General features: G+C 39.1%; 1 protein-coding gene and 1 long non-coding RNA gene across 7 annotated transcripts in view; one reads left to right on the top strand and one right to left on the bottom strand.

Moving 5' to 3' along the window:
* Positions 1–14,964, bottom strand: part of sff (sugar-free frosting) — a 122,571-nt gene extending 107,607 nt beyond the window's left edge. Inside the window, exons 1-2 of one of the 6 annotated variants that reach the window (XM_067788246.1) lie at positions 14,862–14,964; positions 14,216–14,261 (exon numbers count right to left, since the gene is read on the bottom strand). The gene's annotated coding sequence lies outside the window, so the exon portion shown is untranslated. Of the gene's footprint in view, positions 1–14,215 lie in introns of all 6 variants that reach the window. The other 5 variants (XM_067788244.1, XM_067788243.1, XM_067788245.1 and 2 more) reach the window with 5 other exon arrangements.
* The window catches only part of LOC137252482 (uncharacterized), a 613,814-nt gene that overhangs the window by 459,404 nt on the left and 136,583 nt on the right, over positions 1–17,827 (top strand). The window lies entirely within an intron of this gene.

A 17,827-nucleotide genomic window follows, 5' to 3' on the forward strand; every position in this document is an offset into this window, starting at 1 on the left:
TTTGTAAGTTGTGCGCGCATAGCAAGACAGCAAAATGTGGTGCAAACGAAAAGCGAGTAAGGAAGTATAAGCTCGAGAGCCATCGAAGTCTAAATACACTGGTGTCGATCTTAAAAAACTGTGGATGCTTAAATGGGTAGCAGTAGCTTGGAGGACATCAAAAGTTTTTTCCCGAAATGTATTACTTGTCTAAGCGATTTTGGCCCTTTAGTAGCAAGTCATGCAAGCAATGCCGATTTCGCAAAATCGGGTGCTAATTGAAAGCTCCAAAGGAGGTCAAGTTTTCCTCCCCCTGCCTATGCTAACTGAGTGAAAGGTTAGGCCTTCCTCTGCTTCCTAAAGAGCTTACTTCGTCCATTCGCATATTATGACCTAACCACCGAAGCCTTTGGGCTTTTATACGATGTAATAGTTTCATATCTGCGTTAAGCTCATAGAACCAAACAAGATAAGTCACTCATACAGCTTATTATCATACATCCTTCGCTACACGCCTTCGGCATACACCTCCGAAGAAACATTTCTATCGAATGCCAGGAAACATCTCAACTTTTATCGACACCGTGTATGATTCTGAGCTATATAACAGGACTAAATGAGGAGAAACTTGTAGAGCGTGCGTTTTGTATGTCGAGGAGGACTTTACTTTTCAACTCAAAGAAGCACTAGTTGTAAGAGGAATTCTTCGTTCGATTTTTAAGCTGAAATTATTTTCGGTATTGATGCATGTTCTCTGTCCTTCGCAGTCTCTTATTTATATCCGTCAACATAGAGTGGCTGCCAAAGCGCGAATTCATCAGATTCTTTTTTGGATGACAGCAAGTTTTTCGCCTGATCCTTATTTGCCGCAATACCCACTTTTTTGTCTCCTTATCTAATTCAGAGAAGTCAGAACTTACGGCGCGTTTATTAAGGCCAATGATATTGTAACGAATTTACTGCAAATCCTCTTATTTGCAACCTTCTACTAACGTTCGAATCACGAAACTGTTGAATAAATAACTCCACTGTTCAATAATGCAAACTGGCCTTTATCGAAGTACAATAACACTTCTATTGCTCGACAGATAGCGTGCTTAAATCAAACTGAATCTGATTTCTCAGCTGGCGCTCTTTTGAACTCTGTCCTGTGTCCCTCGCATACTACTAGGCGTTTCTATTTCTAGAATCTATTACTAATTTATCAGCTATAACTACAGATGCACGTCTATAACCTCTCATATGCGCGTGTATACGTGAGTGATACTTGCAAAAAATTTTGCCTACTTTTGGGAGTATCTCGGATATATGCATGTATTTGAGCGTTGCTCCCAGCTTCTTGTATGGACATATGGGTAGACATAATGATTGATTTGTTGATGTGCATACAAGTCACTGCTTAGTATCGGCTTAGAGATGTGAATATCACTTAATAAAGTAAATAAACAAAAATAAATAAATATAAGGCGCGATAACCTCCGAAGGGATCTAAGGCCGAGCTTCTCTTCCAATTTGCGTCGTGCTCCTCTTGCTTTTCCCTACAAATTGGCCAGACGGGACCTACATGTTTTATGCCGACTGCGAACGACATCTGCAAGGCAGATGAGTTTTCACTGAGAACTTTTCATGGCAGAAATACACCCGGAGCGCTTGCCAAACACTGCCGAGGGGCGACCCCGCTTAGAAAATTTTTCTTCTAATTGAAAAACCTTATTTCTAAAATTTTGATGTTGCTTTGCCCGGGGTGCGAACCCAGGGCATAGGGTGTGGTAGGCGGAGCACGCTACCATCACACCACGGTGGCCGCCAGTGAGTATCACTTAGTGTTACTAATATTCGTCACAATATCAAATAATCAACATACGCCAGGAACTGTACGCTCTTATAATAGACTAGCTTTACCCGGCGTACGTTGTAACGCCCGTGATCGAATGAATGTTGCGTTATTTTTTCTGTTTTGTTTTTTGATAATTTAGTTTATTGTTCTGTAAATTGAATTGAATTTTGTACGCATAGTTGGTGAAATTTTCGTTTAAAACATAGCCGGCCATGGGAAAAGCACGGACTCTCTAAATTTAATCCTGCAACAGTAAGCGATTGTCCTTGTGCTTTGTTGATTGTAATTGCAAAAGCAAGGCGTACAGGAAACTGTAAGCCCTTAAAATTTAATGGCAAATCTGTAGGAATCATTAGGATCCGTGGTATGAGCACATCTTCGCCTTCGCTTTTACCGCTGATGATTGTTGCTTCGATTAGATTCGGCAATAATTTCTTAACGCAAAGTCTGGTTCCATTGCACAATTTTGGTGGGTCTAATTTCCGAAGAAGCATGATTGGTGAGCCAATTATCAAAGTCAATATATCCGCAGGCATATCAGGAGGTTCTAAAGAGTTTAGAAATTCAACTGGATACTTCACAATTTGATCTTCATCTGTAGCTGTGCCAATCTATTTATATTTCGTCACTTCAACTTGTTTTTGAATGCGATCATTGATTTTGTTAACATGATCATTTTTGGGTGCAAAGATTGCTCGTTCGCATAGCCAAAAAAAAAATTTTATTTAAAATTCTTAATTCTGAAATGTGAAAAACCTTCGTCTTGATCAAAGGAACATATAGCCAAAATTTGGTGATGATCGAAGTGTGGGAAATACGTTTCCGTAGGCAACACACACAGAATTTGACTTTTATAAAAGATGTAAATAGATTGAAGCTAAACAATTTTTTTAACGGCGGCACATTACTAAACGCCCAAAATGAATAACAGCCAAACTCAACAATGCAGTCAAACTTTAGGTGTTTAAAATCCCATTTGCAGGGATGGTGTCACGCCCCTTTTTCCCATTTCCACATTTTACTGGAGGTGTTAGGACTTAACGTCATATAGCTCCTTGCCAATTTTCATTATCCTACCATTACTACATCCAGAGATATGCAGTATGATATATTCCTTTTGTATGGGAGGTGCCACGCCCCCTTTTTCTCAATTCCACATTTTTCTGGTGGTGTTAGGGATTGACCTCATATAACTCCTTACTGAATTTCAATGTTCTGGCATGTATACCTTCAGAGTTATGCAGTACCAAAGATTCCATTTGTATGGGAGGTGCCACGCTCCTTTTATATATCGAAATTATTTTTAGCCTAAAACCGTTGTGGTGATCGAAGGAACTTATAGCCAAAATTTGGTGATGATTGAGGTGTGGGAAATGCGTTTCCATAGCGAACACACACACACACACACAGAATTTGATTTTAATATAATATATGTGACCCGGCCTATGAAAAGGTGGCTTATGACTCAAAAAAGAAATTGCGACAAACAGCTGTTAAAGATAAAAAAACTATCGAAACCAGAAAAAAAGTGGAAATTTTTTTAGTCATAAGCCACCTTTTCATTGGCCGGGTCACACATATAGATTGTACTATCACGGTTTAGTTCTGCTTCTAGAATTATCCTCTAAAGCGCTAGAATAAATAAATCGCACGAAAGGGAGTCGCCTTGTCTGAAGACTCGTTTGGTTTTGAATGGCTCGGAGAGGTCCTTCTCAAATTCTTACAGAGGTGGTGGTGTTGCTCAACGCTATTTAGCAGGGCCTTATTAACTTTACAGGGAACTTAAATTCAGGCATAGCAGCATACAATCAGCTTCTTTTCGCGCTGTCAAAGGCTGCTTTGAAATCAACGAAAAGATGGTGTGTGTCGATTCTCTAATCGTGAATCTTGTCCAGGAGCCGCACTAATAATATCGAAAGAGTTCGTTGACTTTGGCTTTCAGTTTTTCGTACAGTAGGCCAAATAGAACCGTATACGCTATATCAAGCAGTCTGATTGCGTCGTAATATGCGCATTTTGCGGGTTCGCCTCTCTTGTGGATTGCCCAGAGCACACTTCAATTCCAATCTGGAGGCATGGGCTCATCTGAACATATTTGCAAATGTGGTAATGCGTGCTCTTTACTTACTTTTCGCCTCCGTATTTCAACAGCTCGGGGGTTAGACCCACGTTATCCAGCGCTTATTTATTCTTAAACAAGAACACAGTCAGTCTCACTTCGTCAAATTCGGGTGGTAGAACGTGTTTTCTATCCTCGGGCGATTGGGTATTGAGTTCGTTTTCTCCCTACCTAGCTAGCAATGAGGAGAAGTGCTCTCACCACAACTTTCGCATACTCTGTACGTCAGTAACCACCTCGCTGGTATAATTCCTGCAGAAATCAGTCTTGATCTTAAAATCTTCCAACATCCGTTGGATGCTTGTAGAATTTTCGGGCATTATTACTATCAGCCAGCACCTGAAAGTCCATGTACTCACGCCGTTCGGTCTCACGTTTTTTTTTTCTTTTAAATAGGTCTTTCTCTTCATTCCTCGCGTCACGATAACGCTCCAAGCATGGCCCTGTAGGTAGCATTCTTCTATTCGAGGCAGCGCGACCCAAATTTCATCACACCATACTTATTTCAACGAAACTTACATATTTTGTCAGCAGTCGCAGTATGCACTGAGAGTTAAATATACTCCCACTGCTCGGCATACATCGTTAAATTGAAGATTGATTGGGGGGAGCAGGTGCGAGACCAGACTGGAAGTTTCTTGGGCTCACTTCTTCATAAGCAGCTTTCGGCGGCAAAATTTCATTGTGTCACTGTGGGGACTTTCTTTGCTGCACAGAAAAGTGCACGAATCTCGGCTGGCACAAGGTAGTGGTTCGAGTCCTTATTTGAATCTCGTAGAGTGCTCACATCCAGGACATTGAAAATATGGCTGTCGTCGATAAATTTGGTTTCGTGTTTTTCGATCAGGAGGCAGCCAAGTAGTTTGGTGTATCTTTCTGCTCTAAGCCAATTAGCCTCAAGCCATTGGGAGGTATTACATCGTGGAAGCTAAATTTTGCTATTACAATAACAAGAACAATTATTGCAAGAACAACTAAAATAATATAATCAAATACAAATAGCCATCTTGTAACTTTAGACTGCCCTCATTTTTTAAGAACAAGTGAGATACGACGTTAGTATCATCGACTCTTCAGAAGACATGTCGTCAAAGTTAGTCGTTGAGCAACCATAAATTGGCATTTTCTGAGCAATCTCCGCTATTCCTAGAACATATGACCTTTTTAAACCCTTGAACGTTTCGATTGATTGTGCCCGCAACTTTCGCAACTGGGTATACAAATTTGCTTGAAAATAAACAACCAAACATTGCATTCAAATCACGTTACGGAATGTTGTTGAATGTTTCATTCTTAAACGCAAGTCAATTATGCCACTGACGGCAATAATAAAAACAACAACAACAAAAATAGTAAAATGATATTCGATATCTGGACGATGACGTTGACTTGCACATGAATGTTAGAATGGACGTGAATGTGGACATGTGGCCGTGTTTTTGCATTCATACAATTTGATAGTCCATTACTTTGTCATGCAAGCGGCAAACAATAAAAAAGAATACAAAAGAAAATTAAAAAAGAACCAAAGCAGGAAATTCACCACAATGCAGAAATGTGGAATTTTTGTATTGCACAAATGTTTGTACGTAAAAGTGCAATGCAAACGCATGCGCGTGGGTGTCACTTTTTTGCAATTCACACCCACACACATATATATAAGCATACATACAAACGCTCAACCAGAATTTTGTTTTGCACAGCTGTAGCTGTAGCTACAGAATAGCCAGCACAGTGGGAGCGTAGCTAATAAAGGAAACAAACACACCCAGTGGGTGATTTCATTTTGCGCTCAATCAACACACAACACACACCTACATACGTACACACTTGCATAAACAAAGTTGTTTCCTCTCATACATGCACGCTACACATTTCTTTGGCTTAGGGTTGTTTGTTAGAGAGCATGCTTTCATATCCTTCTTTGAGTTACACTCACCCACAGGCATATTTGTTTACTTGGTTCATAAGTTGCGTCAAACCTCTTTCGACCCCTTTTTATCCAACACTTTATACGCAACTATCGCTTAAACAAAGCGCTAGAGCGCGCGCGCTTGTTCACCTTGAAATGCTAGCCAAATAGTATTCATACGCGAGTGCAATAAAGAGCAAGCAGACAAATATAATTCATATCTTGTTGTTTTTTTATTTTTACAACATTCATTCTAGCTTACCTCTCACGCCTACGAACATATGTATGTGTTAAAAAAAAATAAATGTAAGGCGCGATAACCTCCGAAGAGATCTAAGGCCGAGCTTCTCTTCCAATTTGCGTCGTGCTCCTCTTGATTTTTCCCTACAAATTGGCCGGACGGGACCTACATGTTTTTATGCCGACTCCGAACGGCATCTGCAAGGCAGATGAGTTTTCACTGAGAGCTTTTCATGGCAGAAATACAATCGGAGCGCTTGCCAGACACTGCCGAGGGGTGACCCCGCTTAGAAAAATTTTCTTCTAATTGAAAAATCTTATTTCTAAAATTTTGATGTTGCTTTGCCCGGGAGTTGAACCCAGGGAATACGGTGTGATAGGCGGAGCACGCTACCATCACACCACGGTGTGTTGCTTTTCTTTAATGTACCAGTTATGAGCAGCTCATTTTAAACAGAACTAAATCAAATTAAATATCGTGTATCTGTGCGAGGTGTAAGTGAAATATGAGCTCTTGCATTTATGTATGAAGGTATGTAGGTAGATGTGGGAATATTTGTTTGCTCTATGCATTTCGAGATCAATTTTTCTTCAGAAATAATATGCAGGCGATAAATTGCAGAGCTGTTCTCTGCAAATAGATTGCTGCGTATAATATATTGTGTGCACCGGGATCAAATGTGAATTTTATTCTATTTATAATATCATATTGCATTGCAAATATTAAAGCAGATTTTAACAGGTATGGGTGGCTAAGTTCGGATATTATATACTCAGCGTGGGTTGTACAGCTAATTTCAGATATATTACTTCTCCAATCTTACTGAAACACATTTTTCACAAAAAGTATTATCAAAAGAGTAAGTGGCTATTAAATAACACGAGACGGACCCGTGCGCATCTTGCGCAATATATATAATAGTCTCATATCAAATATCAACAGAAATCAGCTGTTCAATAAAAACTTACATGCGCTTGCACTGCCATCTGGCGAATATTAGCAACTGCCGGTAATGCAGTGTGAGCTCTAATCAAATATTCACAATAGTGTCATAGTACAAATAGATTTCTTTGTGTGCTCACAATCGTTTATTTTTATACTCAGCGTGCTTTGCACACAGAGTATATTAACTTTGATTGGATAACGGTTGGTTGTACAGGTATAAAGGAAGCGAGATAGATATAGACTTCCATATATCAAAATCATCAGTGCCGAAACAAATTTCATTGTGCCATTTCCGTCCGTCCGTCCGTCCATTAACACGATAGCTTCAGTAAATTTTGAGGTATCTTGATGAAATTTGTTATGTAGGTTACTGGGCACTCACCTCAGATCGCTATTTAAAATGAACGAAATCAGACTATATCCACGCCCACTTTTTCTATATCGAAAATTTCGAAAAACCGCAAAAGTGCGATAATTCATTACCAAAGACGGACAAAGCGATGGAACTTGGTAGGTGGGTTGACCTTATGACGCAGAATAGAAAATATCAGTCCACACATCAAATTTCAACACTCTAGGTGTATTATTTACTAAATAATCAGGTATTTTGTGTTTTTCAAAATGTTATACATATTGTAACGAATTTAGTGCAATTCGGCTTATTTGCAACCTTCTGCTAACGTTCGAATCACTAAACTGTTGAATAAATAACCCCAATATTCAATAATGCAAAATGGTCTTTCTTAGACTACTTTCAAAATAACACTTCTACTTCTCAACAGATAGCGTGCTTAAATCAAACTAATTACTGATTACTCAGCTTTAACTCCTTTTATACACTGTGATGTCTCGTTCGCATACGTCTAGGCGTTTCTATCTTCTAGAATTTACTATTTGTTTACCAGCTATAAACTCATCAGCTTTAACTACAGATGCACAATTATAGCTTTTCGCATAGCCATATGTGCGTGTATATGTGAGTGATACTTTCACCGATGATTGCCTACTTTTGGGAGTATCTCAGATATATGCATGTGTTTGTGCGTTTCTCTCCGCTGCTTGTATGGACATATGTGTAGTGTGTAATTTGTTTACGTACATACAAGTGTGGCAGCTTGCTTTATTGTTGTTGTGGCTTTATTTACTTAGTATCAGATTAGTGATGTGAGGATCACTTAGTGTCACTAATATTCGTCACAATATATATAAAAAGTGGGCGTGGTTAAAATAAAAGAGTTTTTCAGATAAATCGAAATTTTTGGTGGGGTGGCATAAGGTCATCGGCTATAAAGTCAATTGACTTTGTGACTCCTTTAGACGTAAGATCAGCGGTCATAAGGCCCATTTTAAATAGTCGTAAGGTCAAATGACTTCGTGACCTTTTTAAATTGGATGTAATGGCTACTTGGAAGTTACGAAATATATAGTTGTTGTTGTTGCTATAGCAGAGCATTACCACGTCCAAAAGATGAGATCACTCACATATTGCCATTAAATTCCTCTAACGGGATTTCAAGAAATCTTTTATGTTCAACAAGGTTGGGCCAAAGAGATATGGATGTTAGATGCATTGGTTTCATTTACATTACAATTGAAAAGATGGTTGGTGTCATGTGGGGACACGTTACACGAAGGACATACATTAAGTAAGTCGGGGTTCATTCTAGATAAGTAAGAGCTTAACCTATTACAGTACTTAGATCGAAGTTATGTAATAGTGGCGTACGTCTCCTTGGGGAGATTGCTTTCCTTAAACTGTGAGTTTCAGATATTTGGCATTTAGAACGGGGCTCACCGGACAATTAGCGGCGTAAACCTGTGTTTAGACCCTTCTTATGCTAAGTCGAACTGCTGAGTTCTCATGAAGTTGACTCCTTAAATCCCTGGAAGGTGGAGCCTCTTAAACCAGATGTCCAGGTTTCTGGGTTTTCACATAAACTGTTTGTTCATTGTTTCGTTGCATTCCTTTGGGAGTGTTCTCGCCTCGCTGTGTAAATGGGGTTCTGGTTCCATAAGAAGACATCCCTTGGCAGTTTTGAGCATGACGTTTCGTTGTCTTTGTCGCATGTGCTCCCAGCGAGGAACTTCAGGATTTTGTTACGGCTCTGGACTTTAGGTAAAATTACGGCTGCATGCTCGCCAAGGTACAGATCATTATCAAACGTTTCACCCAAAACTTTTGGGTACCGGATTATCAGTAGCGTAATGGCATCGACGTGGAAGTCCAATACTGCGTACATTCGCCGGGTCCAAGTTGTAAACAAGATTGCTGAAGATTTGGCCCGTAACAGTGCCAAGTTTCCGGGGTAAAAAAACTGGAAGGACTAAGGGAATAGTTTTGAGCAAAACTCACTAAAACTAATAAGAAAAGGAAAATAATGCAAAGGAAAGGAGGGGAAGGAAATGGAAATGAAATGAAAGAAGAGGATGGAAATGAAACGGAATGGAAACGAAACGAAACGAACTCCAGGGAAAAGAAAGGAAATAAGAAAAAGAGAGGATGGGAAAAGTAGTAAGTCGAAACCGAAACCGAACGGCATGTAATCAATTTGCTATCATCAAAGTGTTGACGGGTTGTCGTCGATAAGTTATCGATTTATATCGATCAGTTATCGCATTTTCATCGAAGAGTTATCGATTTATATTGAAAAGTTGTCGAATACTTAAGTCAAAGCTAACGATATACTTTATCAAAATGTTATTAACATGTCATTGATTTTTTCCGTAAGGTTCTCGATTTTTTATCGGAGTGCTGCCAATTTTTTATTAGCATGGCATCAATTTGTTTTCGAAAACTTATCGATTATTTATCAAAATGCTATCAATACATTATCGGAAAGTTGTCAATTTGTCATGAGCGTGTTATTAATTTCCTGTCGCAAAATTATAGATTTGTTATAAAAGAATATCGATATGACCTTCAAAATTTAGCGATTTGTAATCCAAGTGCTATGAATTTCTTATCGACTTAGTATCGATTTGTTATCGACGGCTCATGCGTTCGTTAGGAAACATATGCCGATACAACTTCAATCTAAAATCAATGACAGTATTTATTAATATTATTATTATTATTATTATTATTATTATTATTATTATTATTATTATTATTATTAAGCCTTAAAACACTGCGATCGTTGTGTAGATCCATTGTGCATGACCCTTCAGCCTAATTTTGTATGTGGCGGCTTTTGATGTATCTACGTACTTCAGGCTTTTTGCTGCATATCACACCGGGATTAAGAGTCACACCACCTAGATGGGAGAGTCTCTGCCTAGCCAGATTTGAGTATCGTGGAGACCACAGTGTCAGTATAGTACTCAGTGAGAGTTCGTAGGTCCTCTTTGCTTAGATTAATGAGTTTGACTGATACTTTCGTTGTCGGAAGTATAAACAGTTTGGCCTGCCTTTGACCTGGGCAGTCAATCCAGTGACGTCTGAATTGTTTTGTTTCCCAGTTACTTATGGTTTCCCTGGTGTGTGCTTTTGTGAGTCCACAAAAGGGATCTGGGCCATAGAATGCTGCTGTAACACCCTGATTTGCTAGGTAGTCTGCAAATTCATTACCTTCATGTCCCTGATGTCCGGGAACCCATCCTAACAAAACCTTGTTTTCGGATCCAAGGCGTAGGATTGCAGAGCACGCAGGCCGCCTGCTGTCCGACATAATGTAGATGTTCTTCGAGGAAGAGCCTTTCATTAGAGATTCTCTACCGCTAACTGCTACTGCATGGATTTCTGCCTGAAATTTGGTAGGGTAGCATCCCATTAGTATCTATTTCTTGCCCACAGATTCCAGCTCCTGCTCTTCCGTCATCGAATTTCGATCCATCCGTGAACCAGACCTCTTAGTCAGGGTCATTATAAGGATTCCCTGTTTCCCGATGACAGTAAAAACCCTATGACTATTCAACTGATAAACCGACGATCATTTCACTTTCGATATAAAGGCAGCTTATGAGTTATCGGTTGTTGCCGATAAGAAACGAACGAAGGTCTTCTCAAATACCACCAAATTTTTTGTTTCTATTTGACCTCTGTTTTGGCGAGCTTTAGCTAATTTCAAAACATTAGTTTTCTAGAAGTACATCTGTGTGTTTACACATCGTTTATGTGTACTTGATATTCACTCCTTTTTAAAGTTTTTTTTTTGTATATACCGTTTTTTTTTCCTTCATATAATCTGTTATCGAATCAACCATACCAGCCCCATAATTAGCATACTGCTAATAAACATCATTCCATTAAGAGAAATGTAAGTTGCTGTAGGCAAAAATGAGCACCAGCTGTTTGACTAATTTTAGCAAAGCCGATAATAATGAAATATGCAGGTGGAAACCGGTATTTAACCAATATATACACAACAATGTGTCACATAGCGCCTGAAGGTATGCTACGATACCCATTTGATATGTATGAAGCGGTGGAGCGTGAGTGTAATGTCTGTAAGTGTACTGTAACAAAAATAATAGGATAAAAGACTTAAGCAAAGTGAGTAATAGAATTAGAAGTGACGGAATAAATACTAAATATTGTTGAAAATTTAATTATAAAATGTTATTTAAAATCGATATTGCCAATTGCTTTGAATTTATTGTAGCAATGACATATTTTCAGCCATCATGATAGAAGCAGGTTGCTTTTGCGAAACCCACGTGAAACCATATTTGACTTATGACTTTGCTGTGAATGAGTTTGCACAAATAAAATTAGCCTTATGATAAATGCAACACTGTATGCGCTGTATTTGTGAAGAATACAAGAACAACGAATGGTGCCAGAATAGAGTGCATGCGAGGTTGCTGCTATAAAAAATATATACCCTTGTGTGTATTAGTGAGTATGCTCTCTGCAGGTTGTCTCCACATACATATATGTAAGGATTTGTGTTTATGTTTTTAAAAGTTGCTATCGGTATGTTTGCTGTTTGCTGCATTTGTATGTGTTCCAGGTTTACTACACTTGCTATTGTTGTTATTGATGTTGGCGCAGCGCCATCTCTTTAGAGTGTTTAGTTTTATACGTTTCGATTGTTGTATATGAAACCCCACGAGAAATTCAACCAAGCTCACTAAGATCTTAGATCCCGATTTCTGCGGCGATAGCGTCATGATGTTAGCCGTGGGATTTTTTGATGTTCAAAACTTGAGATCTATACAGACAAACTTAACAATATGTGATATCACCTTTAGTTCGGTTCGTTACCTAACTGACTCATATATATGGCCAAGAAGAGTAACTCCAGCAGCATTCTTTCAGATTCAAAACAATTGATTTCTTGAGAATCATCACTCATCATTAACTGCTGCTTAACACCTAGGCGATTCTGCGTTGTGCGTAACAAGTTCCGCAAATTGGCCTTGGTTCTCCCTAACAGAAGCCTATCATATATCGGGAGCACGAAATGGGATCAAGTGAAGGACTTTACCTGCCTTTTCCAACTCAGTGGAAACCTCACTCTTTATCTACTCTGCCCTGCCGATAGAAATACTTTCTGATTCAGAGCATCTTCGGTTTTTAAACGTTATTGCCGATTCATCGGCTTTTTATTAGTTTCTTATCGACTTGTTATCTCACATCGATTTAAAATTGAAGTTTTATAGGTATCTGCCGGTATCTGCAGTTAACAATTTGGTTCAACCCGATGTGAAATCGATTACTTTTCGATAACACGTAAGTAAAACGTCCATAACAAATCGATCGCTTTTTGATAACATATCGATAACTTTACGTAAACTTCCCGATGCAAAATCAGTAACTTTTTGCTAACATATCGGTAACGTTTTGATAGTATCTATAACTTTTGGTTAACAAATCGATAATTTATGATATGATATGATACCAAACCGATAACAAATCGATAATTCGTCTATATTGCGTCGATAGCACTGTTATAGACGATAACTCGTCGATAAGAAACTATAAACGCCTTCATGTCACGTCGATAACAAACCGATAAATCATCGAGAAAAAGACCATTGAAATTTCTATAACAATATAACATGCTTCGGCTTCGGTTTTGGCTTCAATTTTGACTCATAGTTGTTGTTGTTGTTGTTGTAGCGATTAGGTTACTCCCCGAAGGCTTTGGGGAGTGTTATCGATGTGATGGTCCTTTGTCGGATACAGATCCGATACGCTCCGGTAACACAGCACCATTAAGGTGCTGGCCCGACCATCTCGGGAACGATTTATATGGCCACATTGAACCTTCAGGCCATCCCTCCCTCCCCACCCCCAACTTCCATGAGGAGCTTGGGGTCGGCAGAGCCTCATCTGTTAGTGAAACGGGATTCGCCGCTCGAAGGTGAGGTTGACAATTGAGTTGGAGAAGCTATATGTTGCGCTACACAACCCCTTGAATCCCTTTGACTCATAGTCTTTCCTTTCCTTTCCTTTTCTTTCCTCTCCAGTCCTTACCTCTTCTTTCCGTTCCTTCCCTTTCCACTAGTTTCTTTTCTTTTCAAAAGACAACAGTGTAAAAGTTTAAGGTTACAGTTATAGGTGGGGTAACAGGCTATGGTTATATCAATGGTTACTTCTACAGTTAAGGTTACAGTTACAGTAATAGTCACAGTTACGTTTTTGGTTATCAAAAAATTAACTGTTTTCCAAAACAAGCTTCAAAAGTTTTTCTATCCACGACTTTTTTTGCTAATTTGTCTACAAAAAATTCCAACTTGTGAAAAGCAGGCTGTGTTGTATGTATTGGTTTGCAAGTTGCTGTTGTTGGCTCTTGTTGCTATTGTTGTTGCTTGTTTGGAACGTCTGCATTGGACTTGGTTTGGCTGAAAATCGATATATATGCTGTGTATGTGTGCGCCTTTTGCTGTTTATATGTAGCTGCGTTAATGCATGGGATTTACGGTAATGGGCAGCTGGAAGCGTTTTTTGGCCGAGTACGTTAAGTTTGCTAACAAAATTCCCTACCAGAAAAAATGTTTGCGCAAATTAGAAATAATTTGTAAAATTTTTTATATATGTATCTAATCTTATGTTGGCCGCAAATATGCTGCGAGGTGTGATTACAAATTTTATTTTGAATAAATTTAAACCTTTGCCCCTGCTAAAAGACTTTCTCGAGCCTTCGTCTCAGGTAGCTGAGAATTCACTGTTAATACTTATTTAAATTTTTCATGATTTTATTTGAATTTTTCCATATTTTCGAGTTTTCTACGTACATAAATATTTTGCACAAATCCTTTTTTCACTTCACTTCGCGGAGCCCTAGAATGTTCATCAAACAAATTTACTAAAACACGACTGCCAGATATGTATGAAGATCTGAGGTCTCACATTCATTTGCCTAAACGCACATACCATTTATGTGCCTCCAAGCTTGCCTTTTACATATATACTATGTACTTATACATTTGTATGTATTTATATATGGGTGTTACATATTTTTCAACATTCGCGGCGGCTGATTATACAATAATTTTCAGCAATTTTTTTTTTGCACATTTGCAGACCGCTCATCTCCGCGTGCACCGGAAGTTGTCGCATGATTTCAGGGATATATTTTTTTCTTTATTCCTCTTCTTCCACTTTAAAATGTAGCGGCTTACACTTAATTATGTTTTCTTTGCACTCGCGTAATTGCTTTTACTATCAACTAAAAATACTAAGCAGAATTTTTTGCGAAAAGAAAAATCTCAATTTGAAATTTTAATTTTTTTCCATTGCTTCATTAGAATTTTCTTCTCTATATGCCTCTTCTTCTTCGTACTTTTTCTTACACTAAAGCTTGTCAGCAGCCCAAACACTTCTACATAAACACACACACTTAAAGGCGCGTGCACGCACACACACACACAAAGCGCGTACTCTCTCTCTCTTCTGCCGTTATAATCAGTCAAGCATTCCACCGTTTTTTATTATTTAATGTTTTGTACTTTCCCGAACTTGTAGTGCTAATGTCTTGCTTAGCTCAACGCGTAACTGCAACTGGCCGCAACGAGCCGCAATGCTCCCAGCGCAACTGGATTGTGTATTATGTTAGTTATGAGCGCGCATTGCACAACAGGAGCTTACCATGCATAGCTAGCATTCTTACACTCTTTTCTCTCTCTCTCTTTCTGCACGCGCATGCGCTTGTATAGTGGTTATAAGGATACCTGGCTGTCGTCTAGGATTCCCCGAGTCAATTCATAAGGGGCGTAGCGTAGTAAGTGTTGGAGCTGGGAGCAATCTTTTAACTTTAGCACAAGTGCACATAGAAAATGTATTTAAGGTAGGTCTTCTAAGATGTCCTGGTCTTGTTTATGTAAGTGTAAATCGGTGAGCAGTACTTAACAGTGAAACTTGTTATAACGTTAACCGCATGGGAAAGGGACACATTATGGCCGGCTGTCCCATTGTTATGCCACTAAAATAAGCTAGCAGATTATTCTTGAGCAGCAGAGGTTAGCTTATCCAAACAGTCTATGGACTTCTTGTTTAGTTATTCAATACGTAGCTTGGTCTGAGCTGGACATTTAAAAGGGAGACGTTCCACACTTTCTAACCCCTTCTCGAACCTAAAGCTGCGACGGGTATAATTCGGTGGAGTTCCCATGCAGCCAGCGTGTACTTCCCTATGACACTGGTCCGTAAAATATCTCAATCAGCGCACTAAGGTTAATAAGGAGTTGAGTTCAGTATTGACTACTTGGACTATGCAGTGTCAATCTTGCATTAGCCTTATAGATGAACCACGAGCCTATATTTGCATATGCCTTGAGGCGAAGTGCAGCCACACGGCCTGATTACTGGCCTTGCTATTTCATCGACAGTACAACAGTACAGTTTCCATGTACACAGCTATATCCTGGGACCCACATCTCTGCTGGGGTGTAAAGTGAGGCAATTCGTTAAGACAATGTCTGAAATCAATTGCTACCTCCGTCCAATTCTACCTGTCACGTAGGGCTTTGGTTGCAGTTTGACTTCCAGAGTAAATTGACATGAATGTCCACCCGAAAGACGGTCAACGGGGTCAGCAGCCTTATACCTTCAGCAGCCTAAATCCTTCGACTAAAGACTACAGTTCACTTCGCCATTTAGTTCGCATACATCAATCAACTCTGTGCTTTAGGCTTGTGATTCCCAGATAGATTTTTTTGTCTTAAAAGAAAACCGAAGAAGGCTGACGTTACCATATTTGAAGTCGCTTCCGCTAAGCACTACACTCAGTGCTTTACACCTTTTCTGTAGTTTGCTGAACAAGTCTATCGGAAAGAAGTACTACCTTGCATCTCAAAATATAGCTGTAATTGTTTTACTGAACCATACGACTTACGGTAAAAGGTAGAACCAATGAGTTGAACACCTACATTAACTTTTCACTGGATATCACCGTTCCCCCAACCCAACTTCCGATACATTTAAGATCTATTTGATAAATATAGTTTTGTGATGACTCCTGGTTCTGAGAGTATTCGAGAGAAAACTTCCCTCAAAGATTTACAGACCTCCATGCGTTGGCGACGACGTGTACAGAAGACGACTTTATGATGAGCTATACGAGCTTTACTCAGATATCAACATTATCCAGCGAATTAAAACACAGCGGCTACGCTGGCTAGGTCAAGTTATGCGAATGAAAGATTATGCTTCGGCTACGAAAGTATTCTTATCGGAACGTGCTTATGGAAGTAGATGAAGAGGGCGGCACACACTCCGCTTGAAGGACCAGGTGGAAAACGATTTAAATAATCACATTGAAGAAGTTTTGTGGACGGTCATAATCTCTTAAACGCTTACGCGCTTATTAAGAAAGCATGTAAGATTACTTCTGGCAGAAAAACGTTTAAAACACCTTTTAGGTATATGCTATTCTAAAGTCAAGCGTGAGCCAACGACCTCACTAGCCCCTTGCAAATATACGCCCTTCCTTGTGAGCGCCCTCGTACTTGGTCTTGTCACCGCTGTTGCATTGACATTTCTATGAAGTAGCTTTACGTCAAAGCCAAATGAGTGACGCTTGTTTTTATTGTTGTTTTTGTTCTCGCTATTGACCACCTCAAGTGTATCTAATGTTGTATGCCATTTAGTGAGCGTAGTTGTTGCACTTAGCAGGAATTCCCACACACACTGGCAAACAAGCTATATGACACCCCATGTTAGCCAAACCATGGTTACTATTACGCCATTAAACACCCTCTTAAGACTGAGCGCAGATTTGAAGGCACCATTTGCGTACGTCACCACCCTGAACTGACTGCACTCTCACTGCATAGGAAGTAAAATTAGTTGCAATCGAGAATGTGGTAAAAAATTCATTGATGGATAGCGCTCAACAGCTGAGCAGGTTAATTTGCTATCAGAGAGAGAAAGAGAGTGAGAGAGATACTAGACTGGAGATAATACTCCAAAAAGACATATTCTTATTGAACAAAAAAGTCAGGGGATATAAATAAAAATTTTAATAAGAAATTAAATTTTAGAAAAACATTGTTTATTTACACACAAAAAAGCTGAAACTTTTTTATTTAATTTTTTAGCGTCTTTGTTATTTTATTGCTAACAGAGACCTAGATAAGTTCTGATTTTAAAGGCGATTTGAACTGCATTGCATTACAGGGTGATATGAGCGAACCAAAAATATTTTAATTGGGCTAATTTTGCACAAAGGCGTTCGGCTTTGTGCTGCGTAATATCGTCAACAGGTGAAAAAATTACACTGAAGATGGCACAATGCGAAAACCGATTTGTCTCAAAAACGTCAAAATTTATGAAGAGGGGAACAAAAAATTGCTCCAACAACCATAACCCCCGAAAGCTTTAAAGCCCTCAGGACTGATCTAGGTCTA

The sequence above is a fragment of the Eurosta solidaginis genome, chromosome 5 (assembly GCF_040869045.1).
Source record: "Eurosta solidaginis isolate ZX-2024a chromosome 5, ASM4086904v1, whole genome shotgun sequence".
Lineage (NCBI taxonomy): Eukaryota > Metazoa > Arthropoda > Insecta > Diptera > Tephritidae > Eurosta > Eurosta solidaginis.